Here is a 27312-nt window from a genome sequence, read left to right on the forward strand (position 1 = left end):
GCAATCGCTCAGACTACACGGCGGTCGAAACGTTATGGCGGACTGTTTTGTTCCGCAGTGACTGGCTGCACTGAAAAAAGACAGCCGGTTGTTTTCTTCCTTCGTAGTCGTAATTTAGATTACCAGGGTCGTCGAATTCCGTAGAATTAAGCTGCATTTGTGGTTCGAATGTGGGGACTGTGCACAAGGCCGCAAGCTTCTCGGGTATGCCAGCAGCGCGGAGGATGACCTGCAAAATATAACTATTTTTGCACAGTTAACACCCGCTTTTCCAACATTCTCTGGAATCCCTTTGTCTTGTTACTGCCTCGTTGGGAGGAAATTCCACGCAATACGAATAGCAAATTTCTCCTCCAAACGGTCGCCACATTTCTCTGAGGTGGACAGCTGTGTACACGTCTGAAACCAAATGCTCATGTTTCCTCAGCGGCTTCCCTTGGGTTCTTCCATTGCAAAATCACGCAGACTATTGAGTTTCCCTTCGAAGGGTGTTGTCTACGCGTAGAAAATAATAAACTGAACAAATTGTAGCGACGAGAGTTTCACATACTCGCTAGCCAGCGGGAGCGCCTAAATAATATTGCTGCTTTACCGGGAAACGTCTTTATCTCTCAGTTCTGAAGGATCCGCTCGGCAAATTGTGATGTGGCCTGGTAGGTTATTACCGTAGCCTGCCCCTGGCGCCATCAGCTTCGGGACGGTTAGCTTTCCCTGCCTACGTCATCAGTTCATGTGCTTCGGGTCTCGTGGACAAAACATCCAACTTTTGACAGCGTGGTGCTGAAGGTACGGTGTGTAACGAGGAGGCTGTAATCGGGAGAAAAAAATTAAATGAAAATTGGTTTTTGAGGAAAGGAAATAACGCAGTAACGGCCTCACATATATATAAGCGGACACCCGAACCGCGCCTTAAAGGGACACTGAGGAGAACCCTATCAAAATTTTTTTGTTAGCAATATCTGATAGTTCGGCATTTCATGGGTTTGTTGACGCTTGTACGGGATCGAAAGATGCATTTATTTCAAAGAAAATTGGATTCGAAGTTGAAAATTTTTTTCCCCCCGCTCCGATTCAAACTCGAGAACTCTTATAACGACATGGAGAACTCTTATGACGCCACAGGACAGAGTGACGTGATACATGACGTAAACGCAGACTCCGTGATTTCTGGTGGCTAGCGATGCGGTCTAGCAGCTGCCGAAATGAAAGCTACCGCCGCCACACGTTGAAGGCATCTATCGGGGGTCGCTACCGTCGATTCGTTTACGTTTGCACCGGCGTCTTACCAACGTTACGATGGATCCCGTTCCCGAACCCGACGACGTAGTTCTCGCAAAAACTCTGGCCTGCATTTCAGCGACATCAACCCCAGAGAGCGTGCGATGGTTTTGAGGGAGCACGGTTAGGTTAGGCGCCGGCGGGTCGTTTCCCCCTTCCTCAGAGAGCAGCCGTTGCAAACTAAATATCATAACCCCAGTGCGGGGAGTCGCAAGGGGCCAGGACAAGGTCGGCGCCTTGCGCCCATCGGAGGCTGACCGGGGCTTTGGGGCCAACAGATTGTGATTCCTTGAACGGCGCGGTTGCACGGCGCAGCAGGCGGCGTCGAGGTCTCCCACGGTTGCAAGGGCCAAGCTATTTATTCATTTTTCTGCCACAAAAAAACGGATGGGTGCTCAAGGGCGGTCGCGTTTAAAGTCGGCGGCATGAAACTGAGGCCGGCGCACGACTCTTCAACGGCTTCCGCTAAATCCAATGGGTCCACTGGATCGGGCTCTCTCGCCCACTTTCATGTACCTTTAGACGTGTACTGCGAATGGATTAAATTAGCCGAGCTCGAAGAGAACAGCTCCGCCCAACTGCCGCAGCTATTGAATAACGTCACAACGCGCACCTCGCCGCGGAGCCAAATCAGTCCGGCCGGGCCGGCGGCGGCTGGCGCACTCGGCGCAAAATAGAGACATGCTCCAAGTCTCCCCGCCAGTGCGGTCAGAGTGCGCCGAAGCCGCCGAACGCGTCGGCGGTCAAGCGCAGTTGGAGTATAGTCTCGCTTTGACCGACGTGACTTCGCCGTGCAGCGCGCGCGCGTGCCTCGCCACAGCATAAACGCGCCTTAACAGAGCCTGCGCTTAACCGCTAACCAACGTATTCAGCGGCGGCATCCATGGGAGCCACTGAAACGCCCTGCCCACTCACTAAATAAAAGAAAAGAAGTCCGGTGCCGAGGTTCGGGATCGAACCAGGGCCTTCGGCATTTGAGGCGGAAACGCTACCGCTCCGCCACGATGGCTCAAGTTACAGCCGTCAATAAAGGCGCATCTAGTGAATGCACTCATCTTATGCAGAAATCTCCTCGCTTTCGCTAGGTATATCCTGGCCTAACAGAGCTAGGCCATCAGCAATTTTTCTGAACTGCCTTGTACCTTGTCTCCCGTCCCTGATAAACGATTTCCGTTAAGTAGTTTGAAGTTGACTGGCACAGCCAGGAATGTTTCGCCGGGCAAGCGTGCGAATACACAAGTGCTGCCTTGTACGATCACCGACTATCGTGCCATCATAGCTTTGCATCGACCGTGGCACTCATCTTACAAGCCTGTAGTGAATGTCTCGTCGGGCTGCTGGGTCCGCTCTCGTAAGCGTTGTTCGGCGCAGAGCTTGCGCACTCCTTAACAGGCTCCTTCAAAGTTTGACTAGCACTTGAAGCGGTACTTGGAGTTCCTCTGCTGTTCGGCGCTTGTAAATCGAAGCGCGTCAAAACCAAAACCACGGGGCACACAGAGCTCATAGGCGCGAAGAGCCATAACAAATCGAAACTCTCCTGGCCGCCTGTAGCGCCGCCAAGCATCCGTTTTCTTTGCTTCCAACATTCAGGTTGTCTTTTGCCTGCCTTCCTTGTGTGATAAAAGTGCACTATTGGTTTTAAAACAAAACTTACTTCAATATTGATCTGCGCAACCTACCTTTGTCAGCCTCAGAGATAGTTTGTACATATTATTTCTACCCCTATCCTCTCTTCCTGTCCCCTCACCGCTTTCATTTCATTTATCCATTCTGCCTGCTATCCTTTATTTCCGCTGCCCCAGCTCAGGTGCTTCAGTATCGATGGCAAATGCCGGGGCTAGCAAAACTCTTTTCCTTCCTTTTTACTATTATTTTAATAAAAACCACTACCACCACCACCATCTTTAACGTGCACTGACATCGCACAGCACACGGGCGCCTTTGCGTTTCGCCTCCATCGAAACGCGGCCGCCGCGCTCGGGTTCGAACCCGAGTACTCCGGATCACTAGCCGAGCGCCGATCCGGATCAGTAGCCGAGCGATTGTTGGATCCGGGTGGCTTGATATCCGAATCAACATATTGAACTGGAGTACGCCATACCCGTTGTGTGAATGTGACGACTGTCCACAAGGCGGCGAGTTCCTCGGCAGACTAGCTGCGAAAGATGATACACTTTAGCGTAACTAACTGACATTCACTCTCTAAACAATCTCTGGCACCACCCTGTCTTAGCAGGACCCCAAATTTGTGAAATTCCATGCGGTAGCGGCAGTTTCCTCTTCGAAACGGACTGCCGCCGCACTGCGCTCAATGCAGCCGAACGGGAGAGTGGGACCCAACATGCCGCCGTCGAGAGCGGTGTCTTCACCTTGAAAGCGGCGCTGGCCATCGAGACACCCTAAGCCAGAGCGGCTAACAGCTACACATGTGTTTGATATTGTGTTTGTCTCTTCTCGTTGTAGTACCTTATAGTTAGCCACGGCGGCTTATAGCAAGGAATATGTTTGATATTGTGTAATTTTTGTTGTGACATCTTAAGTCTGAAAGATGGCGGGAAAATCATCTCTTGTCTAACGAGTAAGTATTGGTGGGAGGATTGTCTATTTGGCTGAGGATGGAGTTTTGGTGGCAATGCAACGGAATAGGTGCGCGTAAAGAAGAGCGCGGGAGGTTGGTGGTCTGGCAGCTGGACAGATCGGTTCTGTGCGGCCGGTGGTGGTCCCGTGGCCGCGGAGTTGGAGACGCGAGTTCCCTGAGCGGCGGCCGGAGACGTTGGCCGTGTAGTGGCCTGCGGTGGTCCGGAGTCGAGGAAGTTCGAAGTCATATTTTTAGTTAAAGCGTAGAGGCCGACATATTTCGTCATATGTAAACCAGTTGTGTACATATTGTAATAAATAACTTCTTGAGGAAGGCCCTCCAAGTGTCCCACCACCAGAAGACCTGCACACCTGTGCGAACTCACGAGTCGCGAAGTACCCCAGGGGCACTCAAGAAATCCGCCCTCTACCACTCCACGTCAACATCAGCATCCAACAACATCGACGAGAGAGACGGGGAAAAAATCGTGAGTACAGCACTCGCTGTGAAATTTCTTGTCACCCCGTATCATCTTTCCACGCCGAGATCATCATTAGAAAGTTAAAACCGTTAAGGGGGTCATGATATGGTCTACCAACAAATCATTGGCATACCATGTCATGACCGAGACACATCAGCCATGTGTCTCGTCTTCCCTTGCTGCGTCCTTCGGGAAGTTCGCGTTATTTTCATTGTGTTAAAAAATAAGTAGGGCTCTAAGCGCGCATTCGAGCTAGAGTATTTTGACGTTATCGGCTCTAATCTCTTCCACCTGGCAGCCACGGACATTTTGAAGCATCCTGAGGGACGTCATAGGCTGGCAGCGTCGTCTGATACAATATTGAGTGCGTGCGCCTACTCAGGTCCGGTCGTCGGGCAGAAGCTGCATAGAAAAGGGAAGGTCACGGGCCTTTGTTGCCTTTGTTCCGCTCCAACTTCCCCCTTCGCCTCACCCCACTCCAATCCTGAACAAAGAACAACTCACTCCCTTAAGCTAATTACCCGCAGTTCAGTTGTTCAGTCGCGAGCAAGCACGTGACTGTCAGTCTATGTCGTAACGTGGTTTGCCCGTGTTGACTGACTTCCACATGGCTCAGGAAAACTTTCACAAATTAAATTACAAATTACTCGCAGCACCAAATGAGCTCATATTTTGTCCAGTTGTTTCCAGATCGATAGTGAACAGCGTGCAATAAACAGCTTGAATCTGAAAAATGATGTCACGACCCCTTTTAAGTGCCACTCACAGGTTTATGTCAACTCATTCATTTCTCGCACCGTTATTGAAAGGAATAGTTTTCCATCGGACATAGATACTGAAGCTCACATAAAAAATATTCAAGATCTCATTCGCAGTGAGAGAAATGTGCAGCGATTTTTTTTGTCCTAATGTATTAAGTTTTAATCACAAACGGGTATTTTTCGTTGGTTAACTTGTTCTTCCTAAAATATGTCTCGTTTGTTAAGATGTTTGATTCCCCCACCCCTCCGCTCCTACGTAATACCATGCTTTTGAGGTCCTTTAGAGCTAAACGAATAAATAAATAAATTTGACGACACTGAAATGACACAGTTATGGAAACGTCATGCTTCCTCCCCGACGCGCGCACCCAAAACATGCCTCGGTCAAATGTCGGGGAGTGTAGTATTAATGCAATAGCATTAGAAGCCCTAGGCGGCCAAAATCCGTCGTCGGTCGTAAAATTCGCCCAATGGCTGGAGGAAAGTGACGTCACGAAGGTGACGTCAAACCGGCGATGACGTCACTTGCATTAAAGGCATAAACAGCTGCTAACGCTATCGCATTGCCAACACATAATGGAACTGGGAGTCCTGACGAATTTTTTTTCAAGATCAAACCAATACAGGCACAACACTGAAGTGGCCACCAAGGCAATCCCATTCGTTATTAGTTTCACGTTTTCTCTTTTATTCGGGGGGGTCACAACCGACAAGAGTCAGTGGATAAATCGTTCGAAGGACTGCTGCAACACGAGAAGCAATGTATCTAACTTCTGCACTCCTCATTGATGAAAACACAAACCTCCTTTCGTGCAAAATATACCATTCCTTCACTATGCTCCGTTTCATACATACCAGGAAACGCAGCGAAGTGTGCTGAAGTCGTGTGTCCGCGAAGCCATATTACTCCGCCATGTATCATTCGTTCTTCTCGGAAACTCGGTGAGTGTTAGAACGAAAACAAAGAGCGGTATAAAACGAAGTGGAAGCACTGAAAATTACGGTCGACGCTGGGAGGAGCTGAGGACTTGAACTCTCCGTCTATAATTTTCACTCAATGTGAACTACTCTTTAGGCGCGGATGGAGTAAGGGCGATTCGCCCTACCTGCCGTGCATAAGACCGCCAAAGACATTCTTACTTCTCGAAGTCTTGGTGAGTTTGAGGACGAAAATGCAGCAAGATGTAAAGCGAAGTCCAGGAGATTTCCATTCGCGACACTTAAAATATGTCGCAATGAAATATGCTTTTGTTTACTTCGGTTGTAGGGCAAACTACTTTTTGGGCGCGGACTTTGCTTGTGCGAACAGGCGGTCTAGCTTTGGAAGCTTTGCTTGCTGAAACGGAGTATAGATAGGTTCATTTCGAAAGGAATCGGTCTTTGTCGCAAAACTTCAGTATCCTTTATTGATGCCCGAGTTGAAACAGATTTTAACTGTCATCTATAGGATGCCTCAACAATGAAATTATTTCATCGTCGCTTAGTGATCAAGCGACAGGAGGCCTTTGAGCACCGCTCCTGATCGCCCATACAGAAGAAAAAAGGAGAAATGCATCGTTCTTGGGTTCTCGATAAGTTACTGATTTTTCTAATTTATTTATTCAAAGTACAGTAACTGAACTTCAGCTGGTTTCTTAAACGGCGATATCATTTACTTTCCTTTCAGAAGCACAGCTGTATGTGTACCACCATTATATGCGTTATCACTGATAAATTTACTTCCCATGGCAACAAAGTGGCCAAAATATGAAGCGACTTTTGACGGTACAGGAACTCTACATTACATGATCGAAAAAAAGAAGGCCGCACTTCATCCGTAGAAAATGGTATTCGCCGAAAAAACTGAAATGTTCGTTTTAAAATCAACACTGAAATAAGGCCCCTGGATTTTCAAAAATAAAGACGGATACGTTCAAACATTAAGTGCACACAGACAACATGAAGGGAAAACAAGAAATAAAATGCGACACAAAATAAAAATGAATGCGACACAAAACAAAATCCAAAGAGACAATGACTGAGCGAATGAATGAATGAACCATTTATTTGGAAAGGAAGGCTCGAGGCCGTTTGTTGGGGCATTGGGTTGTCAAGGAAGGGAAAAATATGGACCTATCAGATACATGGGGGACGGCTTTGGTGGTCTAGCCTTGCTCTACACTGTTTTTTAGAGGTCACTTAGCATATTTGTCAATATCTTCCCAGATGCCGTTTGCTCCGGCTCTGGTCAGTGCTCGAATTCCTTCTCGTCGGTGGGAAAACCACGCTTGGCAACAAGCTTGTCGCGTCCCCTGCGGTACTCTGTGCCATGCCGAACTAGGTGGTAGAGGTCAGTGCGGCACATACAGGCCTACTACGGGCGCTTCATGAGGTCTAAAGTTATCAGCTAAACAAACTGTTCGGTTAACGCTGTCTCTGAAACGCACTCTCTGCAGCATGCATTTACGGAGCCCCCACCACTCTGTGCTGAGGCGATCCTGCGGATTGTGCAGCTAAATCCTTGGCGCAATCTGCGACATGGTGCTGGAGGCGGCTAGCCTCTTGAAGTCTTCAGCGCCTTTGCCGAGTCTTTTCACCACTGGCCCACACCACAGGCAGTCCGCAGCGGAGTGGAAGACAGAAGCGCGAGGCGGCGGCCTCCACAAGTGCAGCTCTCGCGAGCCAACCTCATATGGCAGGAAGAAGTCGCCTCACGCTCGCAGCTTCCACTCCACTGCAAACCTCCGTTGAGATGGAGGTCCAGTGGCCGATGTTCCATCAAGGACTGCAACTCCTGAAGGGCCTGAAGTTCGACTCCTAACAGTCGCTGCGGTGTCTGACGTCACATCTTGATTTCGGAACGATAATACTGCGAGCGGAGGCGCAGGCGACCTTAAGCCCCAACTCGATGCACACATCCTAGGCGTACGGCGGAGCGCCTACGCGCCCAGCGCCGCGCCGTGCCAAGCGTCGAAAAAAGTCATACACCTCCATGCTCCCTGTGCTGGGGCGTTCTCCCTCTCGAGCCGACCGAAGGAATTTCAAGCGTGAAGAAAGGGGATTTGGGGGGCGCTGAAAGGACAACTTAAACCGCGAAGAAAAGTTCCAGGAACCTGGGATAGGTTCAAGCCATAAAGAAAAGAGTCCCCGAGAGCTCCCGCCGTCCTCCTATTGTTGTAAACCGGACCCCGCTTCCGACGCGCGCACAAGCGCGCGCGCTCAGGCGCGGATATCTGACATGGACAGATATCTGCCCCTGCTCGCGCCTGCGCGCGCGTCGCGCTTTGCGCATGCGCAGACAGGATCCAGCGTACGCCCGTGCGCGTAGGCGCTCCGCCGGTACGCGTAGGATGTGTCCATCGAGTTGGGGCTTTAGAGTTTCGGTCGGCTCGCGTGGAGCTCAGTCCACTTATTCTCCCCGCGGTCCTCACGTCCCTGTCGTCTGGTCGATGGTTTACGCCACTTCAGCTGCTTGTCATGCCATGGGAATAGCCGGCGTGTGAGGGACATCGAGATGTCTGGCATGGCGGCCACGTCCGCGCGGTCGAGAGCAGGCGGCAAAGCAAAGAAGGCGGCGTCCTCCTATAATTACAGTATCGCACAGCTTTTTATTCTTTTTTACGAACCGAACGGTATTACCAAGAAGAGTAGACGCTTGGGCTTGTTGGTTTATTTCAAGGGTAGAAAACGTAGCGCAAAAACCACAAGGACTCAGAGATACAGACACACCCAGCGCTAACTTCCAACAATGATTTATTCTGCAAAGGGAAGGGTGGTTTTATGCACCGACTTATCACAGATGCACCATCACATCATGCGCTAGCAAAGCGCATTAGCCAGATATGCAAGCTCCTTTGGCGACAATTAATGCAACGGAAGGGCTATTCACACAACCGTCTTCCAACAGGGCAATCCATTCAGCTTCAATGATCTCCCGTGTTAAGTGGTTTTTGTCCACTCTGAAAACCACACATTTTTGAGGAGCGGAATGCTATGACGAACACGGCAATGCCGGGGCGGACAAGCCTTTCCCACACATGTCCTAAACGTCACGCCCATGCTCCCGAAGCCTATTATTCAGGCATCTGCCTGTTTGTCCTACATGTTGCTTCCCGCAGGAAAGAAGTATCTGATGAACGACATTTTCAATGCTTTTCACAAATTTATTCTTATGTTTTTTTTTGTACAACCAACCGCCTTTTTGGGTTCTGTCAGATCTTTCGTGCACAAATAGCTCAACTTTTTAGGGGCCGAAAAAAACACTCTACCTCCCGACCGTGCAGCGAACGTGCCGATGTGCAGCAGCCCTTCTTGTACAATGAAGAAGTGGAGGTCTAGTTCTTTCTTTTTTATTTTATGGGTTTATTGGTGTTTAACGTACTAAACTTACTCAGGCTATCAGGGACGCCGTAGTGGAGGGCTCCAGAAATTTCGACCACCTGGGTTTTTTAACGTGCACTGACATCGCACAGTACGTGGGCTACCCTACACAGTGGTACACGGGCCTATAGAATTTCGACGGAGGCGAAATTCTAGAGGTCCGTGTATGTAAGCACAAAGGGGTGATGGGACAACTGGGAGCAGACTTCTTGCAGTGGGCTTAAAGGGGCTCTGAGGCACATTTTATCAAATTTACAAAGAATATCAGTAGCTTGAAAGGCCAGCCCAAGAGGAAAAAAAAATAGGCAGTGGCTTAGCTCTGGTTAAGCCTGGATATGCAAGCGAAAAGCTTGTAACCGCGAGCCTTGGGATTTTCCTCTTCTGACTCTGTTGTTTCATCTTCCTCACTCGCTTGGCTGAAGATGCGGCCAAGACACGCTTTTCGGCTTTCCGACGTCGTGCAGCAAGGCGTATTTCCCGTTGTTCAGGCGTTTCGGCCGCACGTTTAGCTTTGGCTTTATCATTTTTTCGCTGTTGTGCAGCCAACTCCCAAGCGAGTACTTCTGGATCGGACGATTTCAGTTTCTCAGCTTTTCTGAGTCGTCTAGCAGCAGCCGCACTCTCCTTCCCTTCCATGCCGAGTGCGCACGCCTATTCCCTGGCAAGCGCATTATATAGCCTCCTTGCGCATGCACATGACGCACATGTGCAGTAGCGCGCGACTGCGCCGAAAGGTCAGGCGACGGCTGCGGCGGCGGCGAGGAGCGACCACCTGCGTGGCGCGTGACGTCACTCGTGTTCGCGCATGCGCATAACTCACCAGTTCGGCTCACGCGAAGCTCGGCTCTGACGCGCGTTGTGAAGCTTTTCGCTTCAAAACAATTTTCTAATACAGTTGGCATCTGCATGTCCTTCCTCTAATGGTCTGGAAACCGCGTGACATCGTCGGTAACGCGCTGTGCGCGCGATTCTGCACGTTTACAGTTAGTGATCTTTTGCTTGGTATGCCTTTTTTGGCTCCATTTAGGCACCTGTGGGTTGCGGCATAGAACGAATTTCTGGGGCTAGCAGCTGCCGTCTCTCTGCCGTGACGTCATAGCAGTGGGAGTGACTTCAGAGACTGTATCACGAAGGCACTCAAACTCCCGGTGCAAACATCAACTCAAAGACTAGAGGAGTTAGGAGTAAATAATAGATGGACATAAATCAGAGAGAGAGTAAGAACAGCACAAATGGAGAGGTTGAGTGGCACCAAAGCAGGCAGGACCATACTAAGGATGGTAGGCCTAGCACCGGACGGAGAAGACGAGAAAGTCCGCCTGGACTCTACACAGAGGGAGCTACTCGGGATCCCCCCAATACCTAAAAACTCGCGCAAGAGAGATAATCGGCGGCAGCAGAACAGTACTACTCAACTACAGCAAAGGCCGCTTCTGTAAGGAGGCAGAACGCATCCTCAGAGGTCTGAATAGGGAGAGAACCAGGACATTAATCTGGACACCGGCCCATCAAAACGTCAGACGGAACGAAGCAGCGCACATCCTCGCCCGAGCAACTAACCTCCGGGCAACGATGGAGCAGACAGCATGCAAAAACCTAAGAGAAACCCCGGTAACATACCGAAAAATCACGGAAGGCTGCAGACTCAATAGAAGGAAATTACCACCGCCAGGCAAATCGCTCTCAGTAAAGGAAGCAATGGCCTGCAGGAAGATACAAACGAACACGTACTTTTCGCCAGAAATCTTGGGTATATAGAATCAGCACAAGGTAGAGGAGAGGGCTGTGACTTTAACGAAAGCTGACTTTTCATTGTGAGTCTCCTTTCTCTTTCATTTTTTATCCCCTAAACCCTTGCCCCCCGTGTGGTGTAGCAAGCCGATTAATCTTCTGGTTAACCTCCCTGCCTTTCCACTTCGTCATCCTCCTCCTAGAGGACAGGTATGTAAATACTGTGGAAGTAAAGGTACTTTGGCACAAATAACTATAGAATGTGGCAGCTCCCCAGGTGCTGCGGAGTAAAATCATGAAACAGCCTGGAACGATTTGCTGCTCACTCGGCGCGAAAGAGGATCGGCTGCAAGAAGCAGCCACCGGATTGGAAAACTACGTCAAAGCAAGAGGGCTAGTGCGCTCGACCGAAAAAAAAAAATCTGAGCTCCTACGGGTGTGGAGAAGGGAACAGAGCCGAACAGTCCCTACCAGTAAAACAGCTTCGACTAAAAGTCTACCTCGAAGGAGAATCAATACCAGAGAAGACACTCATACGAGTCCTAGGGATATGTACGGATACAGTCAAATCAACGGTGTACTCATACCCTTGCGCTATTAAAGGCATCTACACTGCAGGTGGCCCGCGTGATTACACGCGTCTCACACAGACGTCATGGCATGCGCGAAGAAGGCACACTCAAGCTTGTCAGGAGCCTAGTGGCGGGCGACGTACAGTCTCCCGTACTACAACCGTATCAACGGTTAAACACAACAGCCGGACGCGATTTTACGCAAACCGTATAAAACCGCGCTTCGACTACCCCATAACACGTCAACTGACAAGCTCTTAGCCTTAGGACTGCACTACTCGTTCGAAGAACTACGGGAAGCTGAGCACGTCGCCCAAATGCGCAGAATGCACCAGACCTCCACTGGCAGAAAGAGAGAGAGAAAGGCGAACGGAAAGGCAGGGAGGTTAACTAGGCAGTGCCCGGTATGCTACCCCACACGTGTGAAGGGGAACGGAGGGAGAGATAGAAAGGGGAGAGACCAAAGGGAGATGGTCATTTTTCCACATGTCCGTTGACCATTACTTGCAGGGTACACAGGGCACATACTGATAGTTCACAACTTTGCACTCAGTGCCGAGTCCTTTAAGAACTCGAAAAGTACCTTAAAAGCTGTCCTCTGCGATGAAGGCTTACTACAAGTACCCAGAATCTTGGCTTCGGCAGAGTTCTCTTAAAGAAACTGGGCTACAGCGAGCAAATTCGGGAAAAATTGCGAACCGAAACGTTCCCCAATGAGTACCGCAGCACGCTCAGGGTGGCACCTATACCAAGGAAAGATGGACCCCAACCTCCACAAAGACCGCAGACAGGCAAGGGCCGACCGCTTACAGAGAACACGCGCATCCCAGGATATAGCAGTGTACGTGGACGCTGCCACATACGCCATGACCAGGAGACAAGACACCAACAACGCAGTGACAACAGGAGTAAACTCGGAATTACACGTGATTACCAGCGCCTGATTGCAAGAATGCACGATAGCCGCGGTTGAAGAGGCGGCCGTCGCTCTAGCGACCGCGGAAGACTATCGGAATGGGCGGTCACTGACAATTCTTACTGACTCACAAGCAGCCTGCCGCAACTATCTTAGCGGCAGAGTCGGTCATAGAACGCTCCGCATACTCCGCTCTGTAGACTGCAAGGCACAACAGAGAGATGCAGAACCGATCAAACATAAGATAATCTGGGTACTGAGGCACACGGCAGTGCCAGGAAACCGAGAGGTGGACAGGATAGCTCGAGGATATACAAACTACCTACCATCCAACGTCAACGACCTTGAAGAATCCCTGGCAGTACCTCAGGAATACTCGGCCATACTAAACAACTACAAAGGCAGCAGGATGCGGTACCCACAACCGGACAAATCGTTAAACAAAGAAGAGGCTGTCACATGGAGTCACATAAACGGTGCCATATCCAAACCTAAAAACACTAAGTAAAATCCACCCCAAACTTAACGAAAACAAGTTTCCGTGGTGCCATGAAAATCCTACACTTTATCCCATATCATGGGCATGTTAAAAAATCGACGTCGCTCCAATTATACCAAACCCAAGTGCGGAGCAATGGGAGGGTACGCTCTCCAGCGACTGCCGCGATGACCAGATCGGTCTGATACGGCGAGCTCAGCTGACGGCAGCATCCAGCGGAGCCCTGGAATAGGGCCAACCGACCGTTGCGGAGATGGACTCATCTGAACCGCATAAAAGCACTTGCACTAGAGCTCAACAAAGTTATCCGATCCTATTGCTGCGAAGCGAGGATCCCGCTGCGCAGAAAAAAACTCATCAGCCTGGCGGCCGAGGCTATGACCGACCAAAGGCACCGTCCCTGGCCCGGTAGCCCAACCCAGGGCACTCGGCTTAGGCTGAGGCCCACGGGGGAGCAAGCTACCACCCTTTGGCAAATAAAGTTTGACTGACTGACTGACTGACTGACTGACTGACTGACTGACTGACTGACTGACTGACTGACTGACTGACTGACTGACTGACTGACTGACTGACTGACGTCAAAGGAAGCCGAAAATAAAGTGGCGATATTTACTCGCGCAGGAAATGGAGTTTCATTTGCGTGTAACGTAAATATCGCGACAGTTTTCTTCCCATTCTCAGCAGTGTAAAGGCCCCATTAACTTTACTGGCGGTTATAATACCGAGTGAAGGCCACTGGCTTGTTTTACATCGCGCACGAAGGACGGCTCCCCGCCGCGAAAATAAATAGGTTTTGAGGTCAGGAAAGGTACATAATTCACACATATCGCGGGAGTGGAGGGACCTAAGCCGCGCCATGAGGGAAGAGATAGAAGACGAGTGACAGAACAAAAAGAGAAAGAGGCGCCGCTGTGTACGGCTTGGGATAAATTTCGACCACCTGTGCCAAACGGGGCCGTCATGACGGCTGCTTGACATGATGGCCAAGACGCAGTAACCGACTTACTTCTCGATGGTGCCTTGAGGGAAGGATAAAGGCGGGAGTGAAAAAAGAAAGGAAGAAAGAGCTGCAGTAGTGGAGGTCTCCGGATAATTTCGACCACCTGGGGATCTTTCACGTGAACTTGCATCGTATGCACCCGACGGGCGCCTTTGCGTTTCGCCTGCATCGGAACGCGGCCGTCGCGGCCGGGTTCGAAACCGGAACCCGGCCGCGACGGCCGCGTTCCGATGCCAGGGCCGAAACGCAAAGGCGCCCGTCGGGTGCATACGACTGCAAGTTCACGTGAAAGATCCCCAGGTGGTCGAAATTATCCGGACGACCCTCCCCCACTACTGCACGCTCTTTACACCTGAACCATACAGTAAGGAACGGGATTCAGAAGGAAGAAGAGGGAGAGAGAAAGCGGTGCTGCCACGCACCATGCGTCGTAGTTGCGACACCACTTGCGTTCAAGGAAACCTAATAGCGTTGAGATCATCCAGCCGCTTCTAACTTGGAGAGCTATTACGGCGCGTTCCGGTATTGGTCACAAGGCCGCGAGCTCACAGCTGGCGTCGGTTCTGGGCCGTTTGCGCGCCACGGCCGGCATCACGACCGCGCAACAACACAGCGCGCAGGCATTGACGCGCGCGTCTGAGAGCGCACCAGGTTGTCCTCTTTACGCTTAGATTGTGAAGTAATCCTCCGCATTATACTCACCCCCGCGAAAGCGACCGACCGCAGTTGTGCGTCACCACCAACGGACGCGGAACCGTGTGGTGGCAGCTGCCCGTCTAGACGTCGATATAAAAATATGTAGTGCTCCCACGCGCCCAGTCAGAAAGGAAAGCAGAAAGAGAACGCGTGATATCCGCAGTCACGAGCGGCGTCCCGCAATCAGCAAGGGGGACGCAGCCGTCTTCGTAGAAGCCGAGGCTCTTCCGTGCCCAACCCAACCGGCTTTGGATGCCACAGCTGCAGGCAGCGCGCGCGCACATACGCGAAAGCGGTTCACCTCTCGCGCTACCCGTACACTGCTGCCGCTGTTTTCGGCCGCGGCACGACAGCGTGGGGTCTCGTTGACGCGCGTTTACTTTGTTTTATTTTGCCCGTGACGCCCGCGTTACGTCAGCCCCGCTATTGCGGGCTTCCCCTCGCGGCTAGCGCCGAAGTGCCGATAGCGCGCTGCCCGCTTTCGCGAGCGCGCAGACGGCGCTTTTCCCGAAAATAAAACGGCCACCGACTACTAACTGCAGGCGCAAACATGCGAATATGCGTTGGTCCTGCGGCGGTTTCGATCGACAACTCGGTCGCGCGCCGGCGCCAACGCGCCGTCGGACGTCCCCCGACCTTTGCATGGCCGGCAGCGCCCGATTCTTCCGGGAGCTGCTACGCGGCTGCGCGCCCACGGCGCCGCCGAGTCAACCCCCACTCCCTTCTTTTCTTCTTTCTCTTCTTTGTTTACGCCTCGCGAGACACGCCACACAGCGCCGTGGCTGCGCGCTGCAGACAAGGACGTGCGCAGCGAAAGAGCGAGGGAGCAGCGGCGCGGAGCACGGTTGCGCGGAGCACCTGACGTCACCACTCGGGGCCCGCCATAGACACTATAATAGTGCGAGACACAAAGTGAACTCCAAGCGTGACGCCAAGTTCTTGACCTCGTTTAGAGTGTAGAAAACTTTCTAAAAGTGTAGGCTAAGGTGCCGCTGAGCGACTGTTATATGATACGTAAACCGGTCCTAACACGCGCAAGAAAAAAGAAAATAGTTTATATTTTTAAGGCCAGGTGTCAGGACAACCGATTAATGTACACACGTTCACTCACTAGGTTGTTCGTGCGTTATAGCCCAGTTTCACCACTAAGTCTAGATTTCAGCTACGGCTGCGCTATCCAAACCCTAGCGACGCCAGACCTACCTGGCGACGCACCTGCGAGGCCTTTTCAAGGTGAGCGCGCCTTTGTTGGTCGACGTTACACAGGGCGCCGGTGCGTCTGCGCAACGTTAGACCAGATGGCGCCACGGCCGCGCGCGCGCGTATCAGGCGCTGGTCAGGCGGCGGCGCAGACGGGTTCGTGGCGAACCGTTCGCGACTGTAAACATGGACATGGCGCCGGGCGGGCGTCGTCGTATTATTTCCAGCGGAGGCTGCTGCGCCCCCCTTTTTTCCCTCGTGCGCCGCCGCTGACGGGCTTTCCTATGACGTCAGCGCTCAAGGTTGTTTGTAAATCTGTGGCATTCTGCTGCTGCGACGGCAGCGGTGGTGCGTGTGCGTGCGCGTTACGACGACGACGAGGGCTATCCCTGGCGCCGCGCATCGTGAATGGTGTCGGTGGTGGCCGTGCTCGGCGACGATGAGTGCGACCCCGAGGCCCCCGCCGAAGTTCGGATACTGCGCCGCGTCCCCGAGCCCAGCACGAGCCTCGGCTCGCGCACCGCGGGCCCAGCCGTGCCACGTCGAGGAGGAGCAGGCCTTCCCACGACTCGCAGCAGCAGCAGCAGGCAAGTGGACGGCGGCACGCGCCCGAAAGCTCGCTCGCGCTGCGCGCAGGCTGGCTCGCCCCGCTCTCGGCGGCGTCGTCCGGGAGCGCGCGATCGCCCGCTTGGCGCTCGAACCTCGGCGCAGGAACCGCGCTATCGCTGCCGCCACCGGCGAAGTGTTGTGCAAACGGCGGGGCTCTCCCTGAATTTGCCCAAAGCGAAGTACGAGGTGGGCTGGGCGAGCGTGAGTCACGGGCGCCCGTTGGGAAATACCTTATTTACCATGCATGCCATTGGAGAGGTGGGCGAGAAGGATGGCCCCGGGGAAAGAGAGCGTGTGTGCTCGGAGTGAGAGAGAGAGAGAGCCCGGGGACGCCGTCGTCTGAGGCAGCCGGCCTCTTGCGCCCAAGCTCGCCTGCAGCGGCGGCACGACGGCCTCGAGGCGGCGGCTGCCGACGTTCCTGGTCGTGGCCGGCTCATACGCGCCTGGCATCGGCGAGTGTTGGGTTGCGTTGTTTTTGTTTTACTCCTCGGCCGCAGCCTTCGAGCACCCAACCAGCCGACGCGGGCGGCCCCGTATCGCTTCGCCCTATCGCACCGAGCGCGACGATTCCGGCGGAGCGACCGCCTCTTTCTTTTCCCCTTCGTTCCGTCCGCGGGCGAGTGTGTTGTGTGTCACCTCGTTCGTCCTCCGCTTCGTTCTGCCGCCCGCGTACTATACGCCCGGGGGAGGAGGAGCGCCAGGGAGGGAAGGGTGCCCGGTCGTTCGGTGGCGTGTCCGGCGGCGGCAGACTCGGGGAAACTCCGCCGCGCCAGCCAGCGGTGGGTGCGTCGCTCCCCCGACGTCGGTGCGCCGTGGTCGTTGCCCGAAGCGACGAATGCGGCGCCCACGGCGCAGCTTTCGACCTAGGGTCAGTGTGCCTCTGGCGCTGGCTGTGGCGCTGCTGTGGGCAAGGAGGTTGTTATGTGGAGCACCGAAAGTCATTCTTATTGCTTGCCGCTCTCTCTCTCTCTCTTAATCTTCGTATTTTGCTTAGGGCTGGCTCAGTGTACATCGTGGTCAGCTTAACTCCACTACTTTTTGTAGTACATGTAAATACAATACGGTCACATCCTAGGTTCAACTCAGTTTGTTCGCTGAGTTTAAAGCAGCAGAACATCAAAAGGAGTAACTAAATCATGCCATGAAGCACCTCGGATCGTTTCGGCTGACCTTGTTTTGCTGTCTGTGGCTTCTGTTATTTCTTGAGTGATTGTTTATATAAGGGAGGACCATTCAGCACCTACTTTTGGTACCTTTTCTTTTTTTTTTCTTCTTCTGCCGATCTGTAATTCTGGTTTCGCGGAATTTCGCAGTTCGCTGCACGCGCCCGATTGAAAGTGAAAACAGCTTCCCGCAAACGAGAGCTGCCGTGCATGCGAAACTTGCCACCCGCGTTGTTTGGCGCGCTCGGTTTCGTGTCGTGCCTGTTTTTGAAAACGACTGCGGCAGGGTCCGACGCTCCGGGCTGACGCCGTCCGGGCAAGGTCTCGCGCCTGAGCTTGTCTCGCGCTCTAATTATAGAGCTGAGCCAAAGGTCGCTCGCTATCTGACGCCACCTGGGGTGGCGCGTCGATGAAGGACCTGCGGTGCCTGGCACGAGTCGCGAAAACACGCGACTGAAAACCGGAAAGCAGGGGCGCGTTGCTACATTCGAGGGTTAATCAAGGTGACCATACGTGAACCATACGCTAGCAGATGCGTTGGCGAGATTTTTGGTTCCAGGGCTTCTTTCTGTGATGTGGCCTGCAGCGAATATTGGCGGAGGTGACCGCAGCGACGCGATTTTTTGTCACGTGGTCATCTGCTCTGTATTTTACAACCATACATGTACGAATTAGGCCTTTGGAAACGCGTTACGCCCTTGGACGCTACCAGTATGGCGAACGCATCTTTTGGATGCATCTGTTGTTGACGTACAGTGCAGGGTTGCGTTAGGGTGCCTAGTAGCGTCGTGTTCACGGAAATCATGCTTGGGCCTCGCTGCTTGAGGCTTGTGTAACAAGGCCAGGCGTCCGGTTGGAGGTGACCTCAAGGGTTTCGTATACATGTGACCTGAGGGAGATAGTGTTCATGTTCAGAGTGGATTCGCTTGAGTGTGTAGATCTGCCTCGCTCAAATAGATGCCTCTTCTGTAGCGTTCATGGCAACGTGACTTCTGAAAATATTCATTTGCTTACTAATTTCTTTCCTTAAAAATCGCGCAAGCGTTCAGCATTTACATCCCCATTTATTGCTTACAAAAATTAATGACCATAACGCTACAATTACTTTCGAAACGTAATGCTATTCCGTTAAATTACTTTAACCCTTGGAACTGTGGCCTAACTAATTTTGGCTGCTTCCACGAGTTACGTGCACTGGAGAGGTTGCTTTGCCTGCAAGCTTCTCGCAAGCGCCTGTATCTTGGTGCGATGAAGCCAAAATTTATTGGGGCCATAGCGTCGAGGGTAACTGCGTTTTCCAAGTACTAAAAACTGGTATGGATATTACCTTGGTGAGCTACACGCCTTTCAGTAAATAAGGAGACTAACAGTAATAGATAAAAGTTAACTGCTCAATATTATTTAACCAGCCTTCTAGTTCGCGCCTATTAGCTGCATTCTGATGCGATACACCGCATACAATGCTGTGCCGAAAAAAAAGCGCTCGTCCTACTCGAAAAGCCTATATTTAAAAATTGCCGAACATCTAAGGTAAACCACCCGTTAGACGCGCCCTGTTAATTTTGAACAATTCGTCGTCCTCGGCACTTGCGGCCGCTGCAGCGATTTGTTGTTCACAGTGAGTCACGCCTCTAAAGTCAGCGCATGCGGTGGCCTCGCGCTAGCTACTCATCAAAAGCAAAATCTGAAATTACTTGGTCCGTTGAGTTGTGCGCCACGCCGTTCAACCTGCACAGCATCAGCAACTGTCTTCCCAAAGATATGGAGTAAAAGACACACGGTATTCTCTGCCAAAATTCTTGAATCTTCCCGTCAAACTCCATTTCATCCAACACTCCCCTCCCCATTTTTTTTTTCACCTTAACTCGGGCCATTCGAAAGATCAGATAACGCGAGCAAAGCAGAGAAAACAGAAGCGCGGGCAAACACTGTTCACTTTCACTGCATTCAAGACAGGAAACGAGTGGAGAGCACCTTCCGTACCTCGCAGCATCTATAACCGCAATGCCTTTGGTCGATGTGACCATATGGGAGCTCCTCTGCGCGCAGTCCTGACGTGGTCCTGGCCCATCCTGAGTGGCTCCATAGTCTTGAAGTCAGAAATGTTATGTTTCCGCAGTGTGACACGGGCTTAAGGCAGCCCGAAACATAGCCTTGCATGTTGCTTCTTCTTTCACTCCCTCCTTCATCCCTTCCCTTACGGCGTGGTTCAGGTGTCCAACGATATATGAGACAGATACTGCGCCATTTCCTTTCCTCAAAAAACCAATTATCATTATTATTGTGTTGCTGCCTGCTCACGAGTCGCCCCCCTGCCGTTACACTCGTTACACTGGCAGTGGCTTACAGCGCGCCGTTCTTGCGTTCGAGGTGCCCTACATGGCATAATAGAGAGCAAAGCTTTGCCGATACAAGCTCAGATGTGCATTTTTACAAAAGTAATGTCGTAAGTAATTGATTGATTTAGCTGCTAAATTACTACCTAAACGGTGATTCACAGCACTACCAGATTACTCGACTAGAAATCCAATGCATTACATTTCAAATCGCCGGAAAAAGTCACTCAGTTGCCTTAATTTCGGTAGAGTAATTCAGTTACTGTCGTGCCTGTTCAATGGTGTCGGGTCGCGCCTCCTCCTTTGACAAGTCTGGAGACTGGTGTCGATCAGCTGGTTTGTTGTGCCACAGCCCCGTGATGTTATGGCTTCCCGAGATACCGCGACAGCAGCTCCGAAGAACTGGCAGACGATAGCCAGCAATGGCTGTGAAAAGCGGGAACAGCGCACACAGGGCCCTGATGGAGTTGCGGTCACTTGCGTCGCTTTTGTGGCCAACTAGGGCAGGCATCACTAATCGAAGATGTTCGAGCAGTATGCGCACGCAAGTTAAAACTATACGCGCAGCCTCGCTCCATCGAGAAATCCATTATTATGGAACATGGAACCAGCGCAAGAAGGAAGGAAGAAAGGCCTCAGACGTTGCTGGTACATACCCACTACGGGGGAGTGGCCAAGGCACAGGCGGTTAAGTGCTGGATGCAGGAAAGTTGTCGGGAAAAGGAGTGGTAATGTATGTAGTCTGAAAGATTGGAAGACGGAAGGACAGAGGTCCTGTTAACTTGGAGATCGAGGACGGGACAATGGCTTAATGTGCATAACAGTATACAATGCCTGTAGTGCTTCAATGTCGCACTGACTGAGAGCGGGAAAAAGGAATCAGAAGCGCAAGAAACAAGGACCGGCGTTCGTGTTGTCTTTCTTCTTCGTCCTTGTTTCTTGCGCTGGTACCATGTTCCGTAATAATGCAAGCCAACTAGCCCAGCTGTCTACCCTTAGAGAAATCCATCACGTTCTGGTAGAGGTGAGCTTCCGACTGGGCGTTGGGAAAAGTTTTCCGCGCAGACGGATTTACCGCAGGCAGTCAAACCTTTATCGTTTCCAGTGGTACCGTAAGTGTATCCGTCTTCAGCGATGGTTGGATTTTGCGGGTTGCAGAAGGGTGCTTCTAAGTGCCGCAGGAGCTGCGAAGGCTGGGAGGAGGGTTCTGTTGCTAGTCCAGACTGGCCAGCGAGATCGCGGACCGGCTCGGCGGCGAGATAAGCCGCCGTTGTCGCCTCCCGCGGCTGAGGACGAGGCACTTGACACGTTCTCCTTCGAGCAGTGCCCGCTTTCTCACTTCTCTCGTTTTATCTGCGCCTTATTTCGTTCTTCTCTGAGGCGGCGGCGAGGAGGGGGCGGACGTCTGACCCGATACCGTCGCGCGCAGTCCTTCGATTCCCGAGCGGGAGTGTAGCATAGATGAGCAGCTCGAGAGGGTGCACAGACATATAGCGTTGTGTGTGCGTCATTCACGTTTGTTGTAGTGGCTTTTTTTAAATTAAAATCATAGTAAAGAGGAAGGAAAAGATTTTTGCAAGCCCTGGCATCTGCCATCGATACTGAAGCACCTGAGCGGGGGCAGCGGAAATAAAGGACAGCAGGCAGAATGGAGAAATGAAATGAATGAGGTGAGGGGACAGAAAGAGAGGACAGGGGGAGAAGTAATATGTACAAACTATTTACACAATAAGAAATGTGTCCAGGTTGTGCGCGTGATTAGTTCATTTTAGAGGAATTAAATCACACACGCGCACAGCACTGTGTTGGTTACAACTGGAGTGGGGCGTCCAGTTATTAATCGTTGAAGGTAGCACTCGAAGAGCTTTCGGTCACTGCGTGTAACTACCTGACGGTGAACAGACGGGACGTCAAGCCCGTGTGTTCGAGGGATGCACAGAGGCTCACCAAAGTCTTTTTCCTGTCCGCTGTTCAGCCGAACCGATACGCGCAGCAGTTGCAGTCTTCGCTGAATTCGTGTTTATTTATCTAATTAATTATTTATAAAGTACTGCACACATAGGATGCAGTCGAACATCCTTATAAGGAAAAGGTGTATAAAGAAATAGTGGATATATAACGAAGGAATGATGATTCACCTTGGAAGCTCGGTCAACACGGGCTATAACGAAGCTACGGCTATAACGAAGTAATCGCCGGGCCCCTTCCAACCTCGTTATATCTGTATGCATCCAAGCAGGAGGCACCCGCAGGTGCGATCACTCGCAATTACTGCTCCCTTTTATTCGATCCGCCGTGCTTCTGTGCTTGAGTGCACATTGTCGATGGCCATTCCATGGTTAGTGCACAAAGTAGTAAGATGATACGGTGTATGGGGAGGGGGGGGGGGGGGGTTGTTGAGGCGGACTCCAGATTAATTTCGAATACCCGGGGAGTTCTTTAACCTCTATACTGACATCGCTCAGGATGAGGGCTGTGCTTTTGCATTTCGCCTCTGTTGAAACGCGGCCAGGATTCGATCCCGCGTCCTTGGACTCGGCAGCCGAACGCCACAGCCACGCACTGAGCCAACGCGGCTGGCAGAACGCGCATGAGGGAAGCACCGTAGTGGAGGAGGAATTTAGGGGATGGGGTTACAGATCCAGGAGAGCCGGGCTTCGTAAGCCAGCGTTCGATCGCCGGGAGCTGTTCTCTCTCATCCCTTCTCCCGAGGCAAGGCAGTGAAGTGTGGCTGTAGCATGTGACCGCCCGTCCCGCGAATGTGTTTCGCGCCGCATATTTTGGCTTGCTCGCGTTTGCGTGACTCACTGCCGCGTGACACCAGATATTTGCGGGGCCGACTTCCTCATTTGCGTGTCTGTTTCGGCATGTCAGGTGACGCGCTCCTTCCGGTTATTCTTTTTTTTTTTTGCGTTTTCCATGCCGCGAGCCAAGCCGTCACATGACTTGATGTACGTCTGGAGCCTCTGTTGTTTTATCGATTCCCGAGCTAACCGCTGGCAGCACGGTTCCAGCGACGAAGCGACGCAGTGTCCCTCCGTCTGTAGTCCGAAATTCGCGGATCCGTGCATATATCCGCGTCAGTTGTGGCTGTTGAGTAATGTACTCAGACTTGCTATGAAGGCGTCGCCAATGGCTGATGCCTGCGCGGATGCCCGAGTTGGGAACGATTACGCAACTCCATGGTTCGAGTATCCCTCCTGAGGTCGCATGGAGGAGAGTTTCATGAGGAAATCAAAGGAGCGTCTCTTTCACTCGGGGCATACCAACACCACCTATAGTAAACTGCACATCTCCAACCAAAAATTTAAATTTTAACCCAACGTTTCGAAGCCATTTCGGCTTCGAAACGTTGGGTTAAAATTAAAATTAAACTGGGTTAAAATTAAAATTAAACTTTTTGGTTGGAGATCTGCAGTTTATTATGTCTTCAAACCCAACCAGACAGGCAAATCTGTCAAAATGTTTAGTTTCCAACACCACCTAATCTGGCAGACACCTGTACTACACTGTGTGAAAGAATAATATTGTTATGAAGATGAAGAGTGCAGTGGCGCGGGACGGAGTGCGCGCTAGGCCCTGAGCTATTAAATCATATCTTCATTCTGTCATCATGTCGTGCTTTCCTTGGCTTGCCACCACGTAACAATATTAATAATAATAATTGGTTTTGGGGAAAAGGAAATGGCGCAGTATCTGTCTCACATATCGGCGGACACCTGAACCGCGCCGTAAGGGAAGGGATAAAGGAGGGAGTGAAAGAAGAAAGGAAGAAAGAGGTGCCGTAGTGGAGGGCTCCGGAATAATTTCGACCACCTGGGGATTTTTAACGTGCACTGACATCGCACAGCACACGGGCGCCTTAGCGTTTTGCCTCCATAAAAACGCAGCCGCCGCGGTCGGGTTCGAGCCCGGGAACTCCGGATCAGTAGCCGAGCGCTCTAACCACTGAGCCACCGCGGCGGGGGTGTGAAAGAAAAAAGAAAAATTGTAGACGGTCGATGCGATTCATGCAACAGGGTATGCGTTAGCATTAGTGTACCCCCAGGACGGAGCAGTCGCTGATTGGTTCAGACCTTGGGAGCGGGCGGCGAGCGGACGCCATCCGTCGCCTACTTTCACTTCCCCTCCCCTCTACGAAAATGGAGAGGGGATTTGTCTCTCTCTGCACTTTCCCATCTCCCTTCCGAGACTTTAGGGCGGATTCAGACTGGCGGTCGCGCAACAGGTGTGAGCCGATTTGTCACGCTCCCTCCCCGCTTTCAGAGCGTTGCGGAACCGTAACCAATTGATCGAAATGGGTCGCACGACGTCTGCTACTCGCCAGTGTGAATGCGTCAGTAGACGGACGGACCGATTTTTCCGACAGTGGGTTCTAACGCTAACGCTTTAAAAGATGGACAGAGTGAAACGTGGATATGGACGCCCCCCTCCCCCTCCTCCGTCGGCCGAGGTTCGCGACATGACTTATTTGAAAATGTATTTGCGCGGAAACAAAAGGCCGCCCAGCTGTGCATTATGGCGGAAACGATCGGGACAGGGTGGATCAACACAAGGTCTCCAAAAAGGCGGGGGGGGGGGGGGGGGTCTTAAAAAAAAAATCCGTTGAGTATGCTGCTTGAAGAGACAAAAGGCGGCAGAACGGCACCTCTTTCTTCCTTTCTTCTTTCACTCCCTCCTTTAGCCCTTTCCTTACAGCGCGGTTCAGGTGTCCAACGATATATGAGACAGATACTGCGCCATTTCCTTTCCCCCAAAAAGCAGTCATTATTATTACGCCATTTCATTTCCTTAAAAGCAATTGTTCATTTCATTTTCACCCGCCGCGGTGGCTCAGTGGTTAGGGCGCTCGACTACTGATCTGGAGTTCCCGGGCTCGAACCCGACCGCGGCGGCTGCGTTTTTATGGAGGAAAAACGCTCAGGCGCCCGTGTGCTGTGCGATGTCAGTGCATGTTAAAGATTTCCAGGTGGTCGAAATTATTCCGGAGCCCTCCACTACGGCATCTCTTCCTTTCTTCTTTCATTCCCCCCTTTACCCTTCCCTTACGGCGCGGTTCAGGTGTCCAACGATATATGAGACAGATACTGCGCCATTTCCTTTCCCCAAAAAACCAATTATTATTATCATTTCATTTTCCTTCCCTTACGGCTCGGTTCGGGTGTCCACCGAGACATGCGAGACAGGCGTCATTTCCTTTCCTTAAATTGTCCGACGGGCCACGCGTCGCGCCGAACGGGCGATGCCGTTCCGTGCACCCCTTGGCAAAGCTGCAACACGCTGTCGCGTCTCACTCTTAAAGACGAAGCTTAAGCCTCCTCCAATTTTTTTTATTTATTTCCAGTGTCAGGGTGGTCGCTGGAACAGGGAGGCACTAAGGATCGAATCAAACTGGCATGTCTTATGGAAATAAATAAGCCTCGATATCTTCCGGCGCAGAGAAAGGTCTGGGAAGTTCAGATTATACTTCCTTAGGGAGGCACTGGCAGTACGTTGATAGTCTGATAATATAAAACGCGCCAAACGGTTTTGTGTCTCTGATATTAACCCATGTATACATATACTTGGAAAATTTCTTAAAAATTAAAAAAAATTGGCATACAAAACATGTTTATTTCGCCTCGGGATTCGTAATGATCTTTTTGTTTATGGAAATATTTTTCTCAACTTCATATTTATCATCACGCGTGATGATTTTCTCAAGACAGTGCGGAGAATTCGTTTGCTTTCCTTGCGGAATCACAACGGTGTATGGATGCGGTCTAATCTGCTGCTCACTGCCACACATAACGCTCAAAGCTGAACGCACACGGCGCAACGCTTGCACGGGAAAAATGCACAACCCCTTGAACGGATACACTAGCGGGCGCAATATTTTATCGCGTGGGAACCGCGCTGGACACCGACAAGAGACACTGCAAGGACGACGACACGATGAACCACCATCTAGCCCCTGTAATCGCTCTCTTCGCATTATTTTATGCGGTAATCTTGTGGAGCTTCTATTCGAACAAGCGCGGCCCTGCATGCATAGGACACTGGGCGTATATAGGGGTTAAGAATGAACGCATTGATGGGAGGATCTCCTATTGATGACGTTGTGTGACAGTTATGACGTCGTATGACGGCTTGACGGGCTCTGCCAATGGGTTTTTGTCTGCTAACGCTCTGTTCGGCATAAGACATTGTGCATCGTGCTTTGCAAAGCGGAGCAAAGCCTCGGTAGCTGTCTCACAAGGTGTGGGCACAATAAAGATTGATTGATTGATTGGAAGCTCTTTATTTTGATACGAAGGCACAAGGCCACTGCGGCGGTAACGGAAGGGAGGACATTCCTTGACTTAGCGGGGTCGGGAAGGCGAGGCTGTTCGCCAAGCTCGAGGAAATAAGGGGAATCCACTAAGATCCCTATAGCGGAGAGTGGACATACCTGTACAGTATTGGTTGAGAAGACTTGTCTTCTTTCCCGAATATTTGATTGGCTGTGTTTTCCTTTCCCCAATCTTTGACCGCGTGAATGTTTGCGAATTTACTGAATTGGTTATTGTTCCCACCTATGGCTGGGGCACAGGGTCTGAAACAAGCTGTTTCGGTGGTAACGAGGGCTGGTTTCGTCAGGTCACTCGTTAGTCAAGTGTAAAACGTCGCCTGCTTAATAATAATTGGTTTTAGGGGGAAAGGAAATGGCGCAGTATCTGTCTCACATCTCGGCGGACACCTGAACCGCGCCGTAAGGGAAGGGTAAAGGTGGGGGTGAAAGAAGAGGTGCCATAGTGGAGGGCTCCGGAACAATTTCGACCACCTGGGGATCTTTAACGTGCACTGACATCGCACAGCACACGGGCGCCTTTAGCGTTTTTCCTCCATAAAAACGCAGCCGCCGCGGTCGGGTTCGAACCCGGGAACTGCGGATCAGTAGTGGAGCGCCCTAACCACTGAGCCACCGCGGCGGGGGTCGCCTGCTTGCTCGTGTCTTTCTTTTCTGTTTTATTAATCATAAATAAACAGCTTACCTTTCGTGGAAGTTGTCCGCGAGCAATGTGATTGAGCAATACAGGACCTACTTGACGTCAAGCAGCCTACAACCATAACCGTGAACATATTTCCCTCTTAAAGATCTAGAGGGAAAA

At 51.5% G+C, this 27312-nt stretch overlaps 2 protein-coding genes across 2 annotated transcripts in view; both read left to right on the plus strand.

The window, feature by feature from the left end:
• LOC144099350 (small ribosomal subunit protein uS12) overlaps window positions 1-27312 on the plus strand; it is a 247506-nt gene that overhangs the window by 103117 nt on the left and 117077 nt on the right. The gene's annotated exons all lie outside the window — the stretch shown is intronic.
• The window catches only part of shn (zinc finger protein schnurri), an 89998-nt gene continuing 78936 nt past the window's right edge, over window positions 16251-27312 (plus strand). The window contains exon 1 of the mRNA XM_077632575.1: window positions 16251-16661. The gene's annotated coding sequence lies outside the window, so the exon portion shown is untranslated. The remainder of the gene's footprint in view (window positions 16662-27312) is intronic.

Source organism: Amblyomma americanum, chromosome 7, assembly GCF_052857255.1.
Source record: "Amblyomma americanum isolate KBUSLIRL-KWMA chromosome 7, ASM5285725v1, whole genome shotgun sequence".
Lineage (NCBI taxonomy): Eukaryota > Metazoa > Arthropoda > Arachnida > Ixodida > Ixodidae > Amblyomma > Amblyomma americanum.